This window comes from Pipistrellus hanaki, assembly GCF_964339955.1.
Source record: "Pipistrellus hanaki genome assembly, chromosome: 1".
Lineage (NCBI taxonomy): Eukaryota > Metazoa > Chordata > Mammalia > Chiroptera > Vespertilionidae > Pipistrellus > Pipistrellus hanaki.
This window is the reverse complement of record NC_140503.1, coordinates 55616252-55628881: the sequence shown is the minus strand read 5'-3', so window position 1 is coordinate 55628881 and position 12630 is coordinate 55616252. Positions and strand designations below refer to the sequence as shown.

At 37.8% G+C, this 12630-nt stretch overlaps 1 protein-coding gene across 3 annotated transcripts in view; it reads left to right on the top strand.

The window, feature by feature from the left end:
- Nucleotides 1-12630, top strand: part of GALK2 (galactokinase 2) — a 122448-nt gene that overhangs the window by 45695 nt on the left and 64123 nt on the right. The gene's annotated exons all lie outside the window — the stretch shown is intronic.

The following is a 12630-nucleotide window of genomic DNA, read 5'->3' as shown; positions in this document are numbered from 1 at the left end:
TAACAACCACAAAGCCATCATCACCAGATCCTCTGCCAGCTAGGTGTCTCGCACCCCAGCACAGCAAGTGATTATTCCTGCACACAGCTCTGCAAGCAATCCACCCTCACTTTCCAACCCAATGGCAGACAGTCCAGCTTCCCCCCCCGTAGGAGTTTGGTTCCCGCACGTCTTCCTAGAAACTGATTTCAGAGAAATCAGGAGTTTTACTCCCTTCAGGTTGAAGAAAGCAATGCCCACCCCCAGCCCGGATCACGTCCACTTTTGGACCTCAGCTTTTCTGTGTTTGTGCCCTGAGTGCTCTATTCTCTTTCCTTCTAGTTGTAGAACTTCCGCTCAGCCAGCTTTCCCATGGTTCTGGGTGATAGACGTTTTGTCTTTTGGTTGTAGTTTTGAAATTGTTGTGTAAGGCAGGAGTTTAGGTGTTTACCTATGCCGTCATTTTGGGTTCTCTCCAAGGACATAGCTTTGATTATTAGATAGTTTAAACATTTTTTCCATATCTTTTGTCAGTCACTTGCATATTTTGGACTTCATTGTATATCTAATGAGCTCATTTTCTTCTTAATTGTTCATTAATAATAATTAAAAAAATATATAATTTATTGTTTTTTTTACAGAGAAGAAGAGAGAAGGCTAGAGAGTTAGAAACATCAATAAGAGAGAGACATCAGTCAGCTGCCTCCTGCACACCCCCTACTGGGGATGTGCCCACAACCAAGGTAAATGCTCTTGACCGGAATCAAACCTGGGATCTTTCAGTCCACAGGTCGACGCTCTATCCACTGAGCCAAACCTGTTTCGGCAATCATAATTTTATTAGTCCATAAGAACTCTAGATATTAAGCATTAATATATGTTGCAAATACCTCTCCTTTTAAACTTGACTTCTTTTAGGCTAATACTTCTGAAGCAAACACCACTTTAGTCATATTTAAACAAACACATAGGATGGGATAATTGTATATACTTTGAATTTATCTTCATTGAGTTGAAAATATTCTACACCCTTTCATTTCATTTTTAAGTAAAGTACTTGGACACAAAATAGCCTCTGACAGATGCAGAAATTTTTTAAAAAGAATTTCTCAGATATAAGCCACTTGCTTCATTAAACAAACACCATGGCTCTGGTCTACCATGTGTTTGACCTTGTACCTTTAGATACTCAGAGGAACTAAAATTGTGACTGATTTATATTATAAGCAGGAACATTCTAATAATAGTATTTGTGGAGCAAGATATATACTTTTAAATAATAATAATATAACTTAGCATCTGTTTAGCACTAGGAAATTAAAAAAAATTTGCAATGATCCATCTACCAGGCCACTTAACTCTGTCAAGTAAGGTCTGACTGCCAGTTTCTTAGACCAGAGTCTTGCCTCTCAGAGACTTTCTGGAGCCTCACTATAGGAATACCTACTTGGCTCTTATGTTATATCAAAGAGATATGGCAGATTTCACTTTTATAACATGTTAATGTTGTTTTTACTTCTCTTTAAGGTCTAGACCAAACAACAACAGCAACAACACAGCAAAACTGGAGGGCACAGTTATGGGTGGATGGGCTCAGGTACATTCAGCCATTCAAGGGCTTGGGGGAGGCAGTGGTAACTGCCTTTTTAATCTTTAAGTAGGACACACTTCAGGGCAAACCAGGTGGCCCCACCCATGCACCAGGCCTCTGTCCTATCTAATAAAAGAGTAATATGCAAATTGACCGTCACTCCAACACACAAATGGCTGCCCCCATGTGGTCAAAGATGGCTGCCACAATATGGCCAGCAGAGGAAGGCAGTTGGGATGGACCAGACCTGCAAGGGAGGGCAGTTGGGGGCAATCAAGCCTGCAGTTAGGGGTGACCAGGCTGGCAGAGTAGGGAATTTGGGGATGATGGGGTCTGCAGGGAAGGGCAGTTGTGGGGGATGCAGGGCTGTAGGGGAGGGCAGTTAGGGGTGACCAGGCCTGCAGGGGATGACAGTTAGGTGCAATAAGCCTGGCAGGGAGCAGTTAGGCATCAGTCAGGCTGGCAGGGGAGTGATTAGGGGGTGATCAGGCTGGCAGGCAGAAGCAGTTAGAGGCAATCAGGAAGGCAGGCAGGCGAGCAGTTGGGAGCGGGCAGTCCTGGATTGTGAGAGGGATCTGGTCTAAACGGACAGTTGGACATCCCTCAAGAGGTCCCAGATTGGAGAGGGTTCAGGCTGGACTGAGGAACACACACCCCTGTGCATGAACTTCATGCACTGCACCACTAGTATACATATAAGTTATTTTGTTAAACTCTTCCTGCCCCTCCCTCCCATTTGTTTATTTCTTCCTTTGTTTCTCTTGCCTCAGGCGATATATCTGAAAATTATGCTCCCTCTGAGATTTGTCATTCTGTTCCATGTTTCCATGCCTCTGGTTCTATTTTATTCATCAGTTAATGTATTCATTGATTGCACATATAAGTGAGATCATGTAATATTTTTCTTTTTCTGACTGGCTTATTTCACTTAGCATAATCATCTCCAGGTCTCTCCATGCTGTCTCAAAGGGTAGTGAATCCCTCTTTTATATAGCTGCATAGTTTTCCATGGTGTAAATGTACCACAGCTTTTACATCCACTCATCTATTGATGAGCACTTGGGATATTTCCAGATCTTACTAGTAGCTATTGTAAATTGTGCTGCTATGAACGTAGGGGTTCATATATTCTTCCTGATTGGTGTTTCAAGATTCTTAGGATATATTCCTAGATGTGGAATCACTGGGTCAAATGACAGTTCCATTTTTAATTTTTTGAGGTAACCCCATACTATTTTCCATAGTGGCTGCGCCAGTCTACATTCTCACCAGCAGTACATGAGGGTTCCTTTTTCCCCACATCCTCCCCAGCGCTTATTTGTTAATTTATTGATGGCAGCCAATCTGACAAGTGTAAGGTGTTTCCTCATTGTCATTTTAATTTGCATCTCTCTGATGATTCGTGGCTTGAACGTTTTTTCATATGTCTATTGGACATTTGTATGTACTCTTTGGAGAAGTGTCTGTTCAGGTCCTCTGCTCATTTTTTCAATTGGATTGTTTGTCTTCCTTTTGTTGAGTTGTATAAGTACTTTATATATTTTGGAAATTAACCCCTTATTAGATGTATCATTGGCAAATATATTTTTCCCATACCTTGTGTTCCCTTTTCAATTTGATGTTGGTTTCTTTTGCTGTGTAGAAGCTTTTTAGTTTGATGTAGTCCTATTTGTTTATTTTTTTTTATTGGTTTCTCTTGCCCTAGGCCAGGAATCTGTGATAATTCTGCTCCATAAAATGTCTGATATTTTGCTGCCTATGTTCTTTTTCTAGGATTTTCATGGTTTTGTGACTAATGTTTAAGTCTTTTATCTACTAGTATTTTGAGTTGATTCTTGTATATGGTGTTAGTTCGTGGTCTAGTTTCATTTTTGCATATGCCTGTCCAATTTTCACAACACCATTTATTGAAGAGACTCTATTTGTAAAACATTAATTGAGCATAATGGGTTGGTTCAATTTCTGGATTTTCTGTTTTGTTTCACTGTTCTTGTGTCAGTTCCAGGCTGTTTTGATTAAAGTAGCTTTGTAGTATAGCTTAATATCTGGTATTGTGATTCCTTCCAACTTTGTTCTTCTTTCTCAAGATTGCTGTGGCTGTTTGGGGTCTTTCTTGAGTCATGTAAATTTTTGGAGTGTTTCTAGATCTGTGAACTATGCCATTGCTATTTTAGTAAGGGTTGCATTGAATCTATAAATTGCTTTTGGACATTTTAATGATGTTGATTCTACCAATCTACATTGTATTCTGCTATATTGCTGAATTAATTTATTAAATCTAGTAGTTTTTTTGGTATGTATCACTTTCTTGTGAGCACTTTTTACAATGGCTGGCATAAAGGAGGTAATTAATTAGTTTGGATTACTAGTAAATTAGTAAATTGTCATCACCATCATCATCATTATCTGAAATACAGTCATTTTTGTCTATTATTAATATTATATTTGAATGAGATAAAGAGAAACATAAAATTAATACTTTGTTTCAAAGAAAACAGTATTTTCTCCTGGGAGATTGCTTTTTTATTTTTTACTCTGAGGAGTATGGGACTGAAAAATAGACCTAGGGCTGAATTCTGTGTTTCCAGTTTCCAGTTTTGGTACCAAGGGGAAGGCTCTGTCTCTAGGTCTGTTTGCTCACTAGTAAAATAAGTGAATTTAGACTATTAAATCTTTGAGGCCCTTTATCACACTAACATTTTATGATCTAAGAGATAAAGCATTTTATGACTATTGTTTTATGAAGCATTGCCTAATAATAATTAAACTCACACTTATATGATATCTAAATTTTCTAATAGATTTTTCAAGATTCTAGATCTTAGTGACAACAAAATCATTAATGGATAAAACAACACTGGAGAGCTATATCCAAACTTTGGCAATATTGGACCACTGGGGGTTTAGGTACTTGTTATAACATAAAGATGTAACATGACGCTCCTGGTATTGCTGATCGACAGTTACAGGAAAATACCTGCTGCCTTTCTTTTTTCTTCCTTTCTTACATTTATTTTGCTTGATAAACTTGGAAGTTAGGAACTTGTTGGATAAAATAAGCTTTATAATCTCAGTGCCCACTAGATGGAGATACTGGGGTAACCAAGCTCTTGAATTGACCACACATATTTTTACTTCTGGGCAGAATGCTCTTAATCTTAATTAAAATAAATGAATAAGTAAAAAAGGAGAAAAAAAAAAACCCCACTCAAAAGAACAAAAAAAAGTGAGGGTGAGAACTGAAAGTGAAATCCAGCTTCCCATGGCTCCAAGGAAAGATTTAGATACACCATAAATCATTGTGATGCTTTTCAAAGCTACACTGCATATTTCCTGCCAATAAAACTTAAGTATATTGACCTAATTTGCAAATACCACACCCCTTGAAGTGATTATATTTACTATCTTTGAAAAATCTAATAAAAACTCATAGTCTCAAGTTTTGTGTTGTATTTTTTTAAATCAAGATTTCCTATTTCCCAAATTTAATTTTTAAAATTAGTTCTATGGACATAACTTTTATTTCCTCATTTGAATATTCTTTCCTATTTAATAGTAGCTCATGCTCTTAAAAGCACATTGACTAATTTAGAAATATTATTATTTCAAAGTTGGGATACATTTTCCAAAGTATTTTGTAACTTTTTTTCCAACTTAGTTATTCTAAGGTCTTTGATGATTATAAAAACATGAGGTTGGGGTCAAATCCTAGGTAAAAATGTTAGAAGTCAGAAGTCAGACTAAAAAAAATTATCTATGGAATATTTATTTGAATGTTCCTGTTTATTATATAAGATATAAAAATATATCTACAATTTTTAGAAGGTCCTTATTCTCAGCTTAGTTTCTTTATTATTTATTTATTTAATTTTTAAATTAAATTTATTGGGGTAAAACTGGTTAATAGGATCACATAGATTTCAAGTATATAGTTCTAAGATATAAGATCTGTACATTGCAATGTGTGCTCACCACCTAAAGTTGAATAATCTCCCCTCAGCATATATTAGGTTTCCTGCACCCCCTACCTCCTTTTCTCTGGGATCACCTGACATTCTAATGGGTACACCCTTGTAGGTAATTTTCTGTCTCTCTCTTGCTGCCTTTAAGATTCTTCCTTTGTCTTTAATGTTTGGCATTTTGATTATGATGTGTCTTGGGGAATGGATCTCTTTGGGTTCATCTTGATTGGAACTCTTTGCTTTTTGAAGTTGTGTGACGTTTTCCTTCACCAGGTTAGGGAAGTTTTCTGTTATTATTTCTTTAAATAGATTATCTATTTATTGCTCACTTTCTTCTCCTTCTCGTACCCCTATGATGTGAATGTTGTTACTTTTTATGTTGTCCCAAAGTTCCTTTCAACTATCCTCCTGCTTTTTTTTTTTTTTTAAATATATTTTTATTGATTTTACACAAAGAGGAATTGAGAGGGACAGAGAGTTAGAAATGTCGATGAGAGAGAAACATTGACTAGCTGCCTCTTGCACACCCCCCACTGGGGATGTGCCTGCAACCAAGGTACATGCTCTTGATCGGAATCGAACCCGGGACCCTTCAGTCCGCAGGCCGACGCTCTATCCACTGAGCCAAACCAGTCCCGGCTATCCTCCTGCTTTTTAATTCTTTTTCTTTTTGCTGCTCTAATTGGGTGTTTTTTTTTCTACCTTGTCCTCCAAGTCACTGGTTCGATATTCTGCCTATTTTAATCTACCTTTGATTCCTTCTCATGTTTCTTAATGTTAGATATCTTATTTAAGGTTTCTATTTCTTGTTTCATGTTGTTGTAATTCCCACTAGTTTTCTTGACATTCTATAAATGAGCATCCTTATAACCATTACTTTAAACTCTAGATTTGGTAAATCACTTGCCTTCATTTCATTTAGTTCTCTTTCAGGAGTTTCCTTCTTTTCTTTCATTTGGGGGTTGTTTCTTTGTCCACCCATTTTTGCTGTTCTTTTGTATTTATTTCTATGTATTAGAGCAAATTGCTATGCCTCCCAGTCTTTGTGGGGTGGCTTTATGTAGTAAGTGTTTTGTGGGACCCAGAGGTGCAGTATCTTAGATCCCCCGAGCTTGGTGTCCCTTGTGTGAGTTACGTGGGCTCTACTATTGTAATTAGGACCTGAGTGCTGTTGTCTTGTTGGTAGGAGGAATCTCCTCTCAGGCTGGCTGATTGTGAGGCTCATCACTGACCAAGTTGTGTGAGCTGTTGTGCAGATGCTCTCAAAACAAAACAAGAAACAAAACAAAAACATACACAAGATCCCTACAACAACAACAAAAGCAACCACAAAAGAAGAGAGAATTAAAAGGAGAAAAGAGAACAATAACAAAATAAAATATGAGAAGAAAAAAAGGGGAAGAAAAAGGAAGATGAAGAGACAGAGGTGAAAAAAAAAAGAAAAGAATAAAGAATAAGGGAAGGAAATGGCATAAAAGAAAAGAGAAAAAATAATTATCTAGGTGGAAATAGAGGAGAAAGCAGATAGACAAAAAATAAGAAAAGGAAAAATAGAAAAAGCAGGAGAAATAAGAAAAGGGAAGGGAAAAATTAGGTCTATGAAAGAAAAAAGAGAGACTAAAATAATAAGTAAATAAATAAGACAGATATGGGAGATAAAAAAATAAAGTGGCAATTGTCTCAGAAGAGTTTAGTGTCCCTGGAGCTCCCTTTGGATCCTGCTCCTCTGATGACTGAGGCTGTCTGTTTTGTCTGCCAATTCTGGATTTCCTGGGAGGTACTTAGGTGCTAACCACTGTCAGAAACTGTCCTCCTTCAGCTCTCAGCTTCAAGCGATTCACAGTTTCTGTCTTTCTCCACAGGACTTGGCCGCATGCAGGAGGGGCCAAGCTGCACTCTAGGACTGGTTAGCAGCACAGGGCCCAGTGATGGGTCAGCAGCCTTACCCAGGTTTCCTGGACTCTGCCTCTGCCTGCTAGCCAGGTGTCAATCTTAATCACTCAAAGTCTGTTTCTGAAAGAGTCTCCCATTAGGGGAAGATGCCGTTCAAATTTCAGGGCAAGTGATGGTTGTCCCAGAGCTACTCCTCAAAGAATGACCCAGAATATTTTTCTGCCCTCAGCTCGGTGGAGATCCTAAGCTTAGTGGGATCACCATTTGACATGGAGTTTCTATCAGCTCTTCCTTGAGGGGGAAGCACCAATGAAGTTCCCGGGTTAGTGGTCAGCCCCACCCCTTCATCAGTGATTGATCCTTCCTGAGACTATTCAAACCTGTAGACTTGGCCTCTGCTGCTGTCTTCTCTGCAAAAGTCAAGATGCAGGATGTGGCCTGGCCAGTGTGGTTTAGTGGTTGAGCACTGGTCACAGTTCAACACCCGATCAGGGCACATGCACCTTGGTGGCTGGATACCGAGTAAGGGGCATGCAGGAGGCAGCTGATAGATGATTCTCTCTCATCATTGATGTTTCTGTCTCCTTCTCTTTCTCCCTTCCTCTCTCTGAAATTAAAAAAGAAAAAGAAAAAAAAGAAAGAAAAAAAGGTACAGGGTGTGGTAGGCAGGGATCCTGAGGGTGGAGTGGGTTGTACCACCTAGGGCAGAGGGTTTTCCTCTTCCTGAACTGTGGCTACTGGAATGGGCCAGAGCTTTTCAGGAAAAATGGCTGTTTTGGTTTGGAGTTGTGCGACTGAATGCACGTCTCCCAGCTGCCTCTTTCCCATGTCTTCCCATGATGCTTCCTACCCAGCCTCTCCTCAGGCCCCTTCAGTCTGTGCCACCCTTCCTCCACTGAAGCCTCAGGTGAGTCACTGCACATGAAAATCCCGTGCACTTGGTTTTGAAAAAAATAAATAAATAAATAAAACCTGCAGCTTTATGTCTGACCAGCTCCAGATTTCCTGATATCCAGCAACCCTGCTGCCTTCCACGTGGGCCCTGGTCTCAGCTCTGGTGCTCCAGACTATGGAGCCCAGCCTGGGTTCTGGGCCTCGATCTTCTCAAGGAAAGAGCCTTCCTGCAGCCAAGAGCTCCTTCATTACTCTCAGCCTGACTCCTGTGAAAGCTGGGCCAGCCCCTCTCACGACCTTGCCCTCCTTCTGGTCTCCAGGTGTTTTCTGTCCTTCCCTGATATGTCTCCTCCTCAGGTGGGACTCAATTAGTAATTCCTCGTGAATGTTCCCCAGTGTAGTTGTATTTCCAGTCTGGCCCTGGGAGGAGGTGCAAGAAAGGTCTTCTTATTTGGCTGCCATCTTCCTGTCTTCACGTTGGCTAATTTTTATTATCAAGTCCTATTCTGTTGTTTAGTGTGGTATAATTTATGCTTTTTACCCTTATTTCACAACTTCATGGCATTTCTCTAGTTATCATTTCACTGTTAAATACCAACAGATCCCACAATAAATGAATAAAATGAGTAATGTGAAAGCCAAAATTCCCATTGTTTTTCATGTTTAATTTCTTCAAAAATAAATCTTTTAAAGAATAAAACTTTTCAGAGAAGAAAGGATTTGTTTTCTGGATATCTGGCTGGCAAAGTTAACATGTGCTAATGTTTCGTTTTGCATATGTAGACTATTCAACTGTCACGTTGGCAATTTGACATGTTAAAGTAATTTACCCTGTAATTACATTATTTCCCATGGAATATCATAATTTCTTTGGAGCAATAGTGGAAGTAGGCACAGGGAATCCCATTTCATTTTGTTTCTTATAATGAATAAAGTTCTTTAAATTGATCTTCTAGAAACCCAGGTTGTGCTGTTAACACTTGGTTGCTCTGCTTTGTGTCAGCACCAATATGAGTTTACCAAGGACAACATAAAAGTAGGTTGGCTTTTTTGTGTATCACTTTAAAATGATAGATTTTAATGAGTGCCACCCAGGTTACTCTTTGACCAATATGTTGATTTAATTACTTTGAGCATGCAAATAAAATATAATTGTTTCAAAGATCTTGGGTAACATCCCACATGAGAAGACATTCTGGGCTATTAACCAGTTGTTAATTTTGATTGTGTTTATTTAAATCAACTGGAGCAGGCCTCTGTGGAACTTTATGTGTGGTCATCAAAGCTCATAATCTCCTTTAATTGAAGTAAGTTACAGGGAAGTTAAATTTGGTCATTACTCCTGTGGTTACAAGAGCATCAACAGGATATCTGATTAATGTTTCTTATTCTGATAAAATTGTGTTATTGCTTGGTAAAAAATATGCAAAACTTCAAGCAGTCAGTAGAATTAAAAAAATTTTATATGTAAATTCTACATGCTGTAAAAGAACTCTACACTGTAAGGAGATGAAAATGTTCCTTTTTATTTTTATAATTTAAGTAGTTTTCATATTGATTTTCATGACAACATATTTTAATTCCTCAAAGAAGGTTGCTATTCTGAAGAAAATAAAATTTTGTGATAAAGCAAACTAGTCATCAGAAAAACAATTAAATGTAAGTTTTCTGTAGAATAATTTGCAGACTCATGTTTTAATGCAAGAAGCCTTTATATTTAGAAGTTTTCATTTATGTACTTCAATTTCTGGGGAAAATATTGTATAAAGTCTGATACATTGTTACTTGTTAACAATAATATTAAATATCACACACATAAATAGATGGGTTAATGTTATTATGAGAAAATTTCAAATGTATAGAAGTGCAAAAATAGTCAATGAAGATGCATATCTTTTACCTAGTTCCTTGTAAATATTTTGCCACCAATGCTTTGTCTTTTTCTCTACATTTTTTCCTGAACAATTTGAGTGTTAATTGCAGACATTGTTGACACAATACTAATATCCAAAATGAGGTCCATATTAATTAATAATTTCCCAATTGCCCCAATAATGTCCTCTACAACTTTTTCCCTGTTTCTTCCCTCACCCCCCATCTGATTCAATCTTTGCATTTAATTTTCATGTTTCTTTCATTTCCTTTTTTCTAAAACAGTTCTCCGGGTTCTTGTCTTTCATTTTGAAGAGTCCAGACTAATTTTTTGGGGTCAGATTTCCTCAATTTTGATTTATCAGGATGGTTGCCTTATTATTAGGTAAAGATTAACTTTTTTGCCCCCAGCAATTTTAGATAGTTGATGTCCTTCTCAGTGATTCATATTACATAACTTCTGGGTTTTTTTTATTAAATTAAAAATTTTGGTTTATTTTTTATTGAACTTTAATTGACATATAACATTATATTAGCTTCAGGTGTACAACACAGTGATCAATATGTGTACATATTATGAAAAGATAAGAAATATTCTCATGCATAGAAACAGAAGTTCTGCTGCCTATCCAAAAAAAATTTTATGTGGTATAAATTCTCTTTTTATAAAGGGAATTTAAAAGATAGTTTTAAAAGTACAAAGAGATGCTGTAACATATTTAGTTAATTTTTTATTGTAACATATTTAGTTAATTTTTTATTGGGTAAATACAATACCCAATGCATATTTGTTGAATGAATGAAAATACTGATGACTTGAAAATCACAAATTCTCAGCTTTGTCAGGGAATTAAAATCCTTCATTGTTGCACTGCTATTTAAGTCTTTTTATGTTCTTCATTGTTTTGTTTAGGAAACAAAATGTACTAAGCTCTGAATAAACTGTTTGAGATGTCTAACAGAAAAATAACTCAAGCAAATGTAATTTTAAACTGTCACTGTGTATATAGGGTCACATTATTTCACTTGCAGTCACTCAGGCTTTGTATATATCACATTTCAGTGTAATGACATGGTCGGGCTCCAGAGAAAATACCAGTCAACACAAATTTGGTTTGACTAACAAATATTTACATGTCTCTGAATCTCTAATTATTGTAATCTTTTAAGGGGTTTATGCTACACAGGCTTACATTTTTTAAAACTTTATGTTAGATTTAAAAAGGTGGATCAGTAGTACATCTAACTGTAGGGATGATACTGGCAGCCCATCTAGATGAACGTTGGATTGAAGCCAGGGCTTCCGCAGAGAACAGGTGGACTTAAGAGTGGCCTGACATGGGCAGGCGGCTGCCTGTCATGTGCGTGCTTCCTTGTGTGCATTGACCTTTTTTGCTTCCCAGGTGGGTGGTGTTGATAGAAGGCAGGGTGGTCATTTGATCTAAGTTTCTCCAGTCATCGAGTTGGTACATCATAGGAAAGAAAAGCTAAGCAATGCTGTCCTTTGCCTTGAGATTGATGCCTGGTCTACGGAAGGCAGACAGACGGGTAGCTCTGTTGTTAGCTACTGAACCATTCACATGTGTTTGCTTACTCAGTACTATGTCATTGACAGGCTTTTGTGAGATGGCCAACTGGAACTGTGGGTGCAATCTGTAGCTGTAAAACCATTTATAGACTCTCCCAACTTTGATTAAAGCTCTCTGGCCCGAGGGAAAACAATATAACCTCTAACTCTGCTATAGTGCTTCTCACTTTGTATCGCAAAGACGTTTCCTTTTGGATTACAGTGTTGTCTTCACCCACAGGGACTACCCTTTTTTAAATCTTTGGATCCCCAGCATGCAGTCTGGTGCCAAATTAATTAAAAAAAAAGTGTGATCTCATTTGCAACATGGTAATTTGCTGGTGATAGTGTAAATAATTATTTGGGCTTTTACTAGTATAAACCACTTGTGTGTCTACCAGTTTTACAGTTTACACAGTGCAGAAGATTTATCCACATTTATTGAAGGGTTATTATGTTCTGGGTGGGGTGATTCACCAGGATCTCTCTTTCCTCTCCTATGACTGATGTCCATGTTGAGTAGTTGGGAGTCTCTTCCACAGTGGTTATTAAAAATGAGACTGTATCCCTTGTGCCAGTCCTGCATACTCTTAGTTACTAATGGGCTTTATCTGTTGTACACATATATGAAAGCACATCCCATTAATCCAAGCTTGTGATTTAGTAGAGTTGCCACAGTAATAGTGCTAGCAAAGACTGTCCCTGTTGGGCCCCAACTTGAAGTTTCTGAGTTTTATCCCCTGCCCTCTTATATTCTTAGGTGAAGGAATTACCGGTAATATGTTGGGAGGTGTTCCAGGAGCAGGAGAAGTGACGGAAATATACCAGCTAATTGGCTACCAAAAATGGAGGTGTTTCTTAAGGTGCAAATC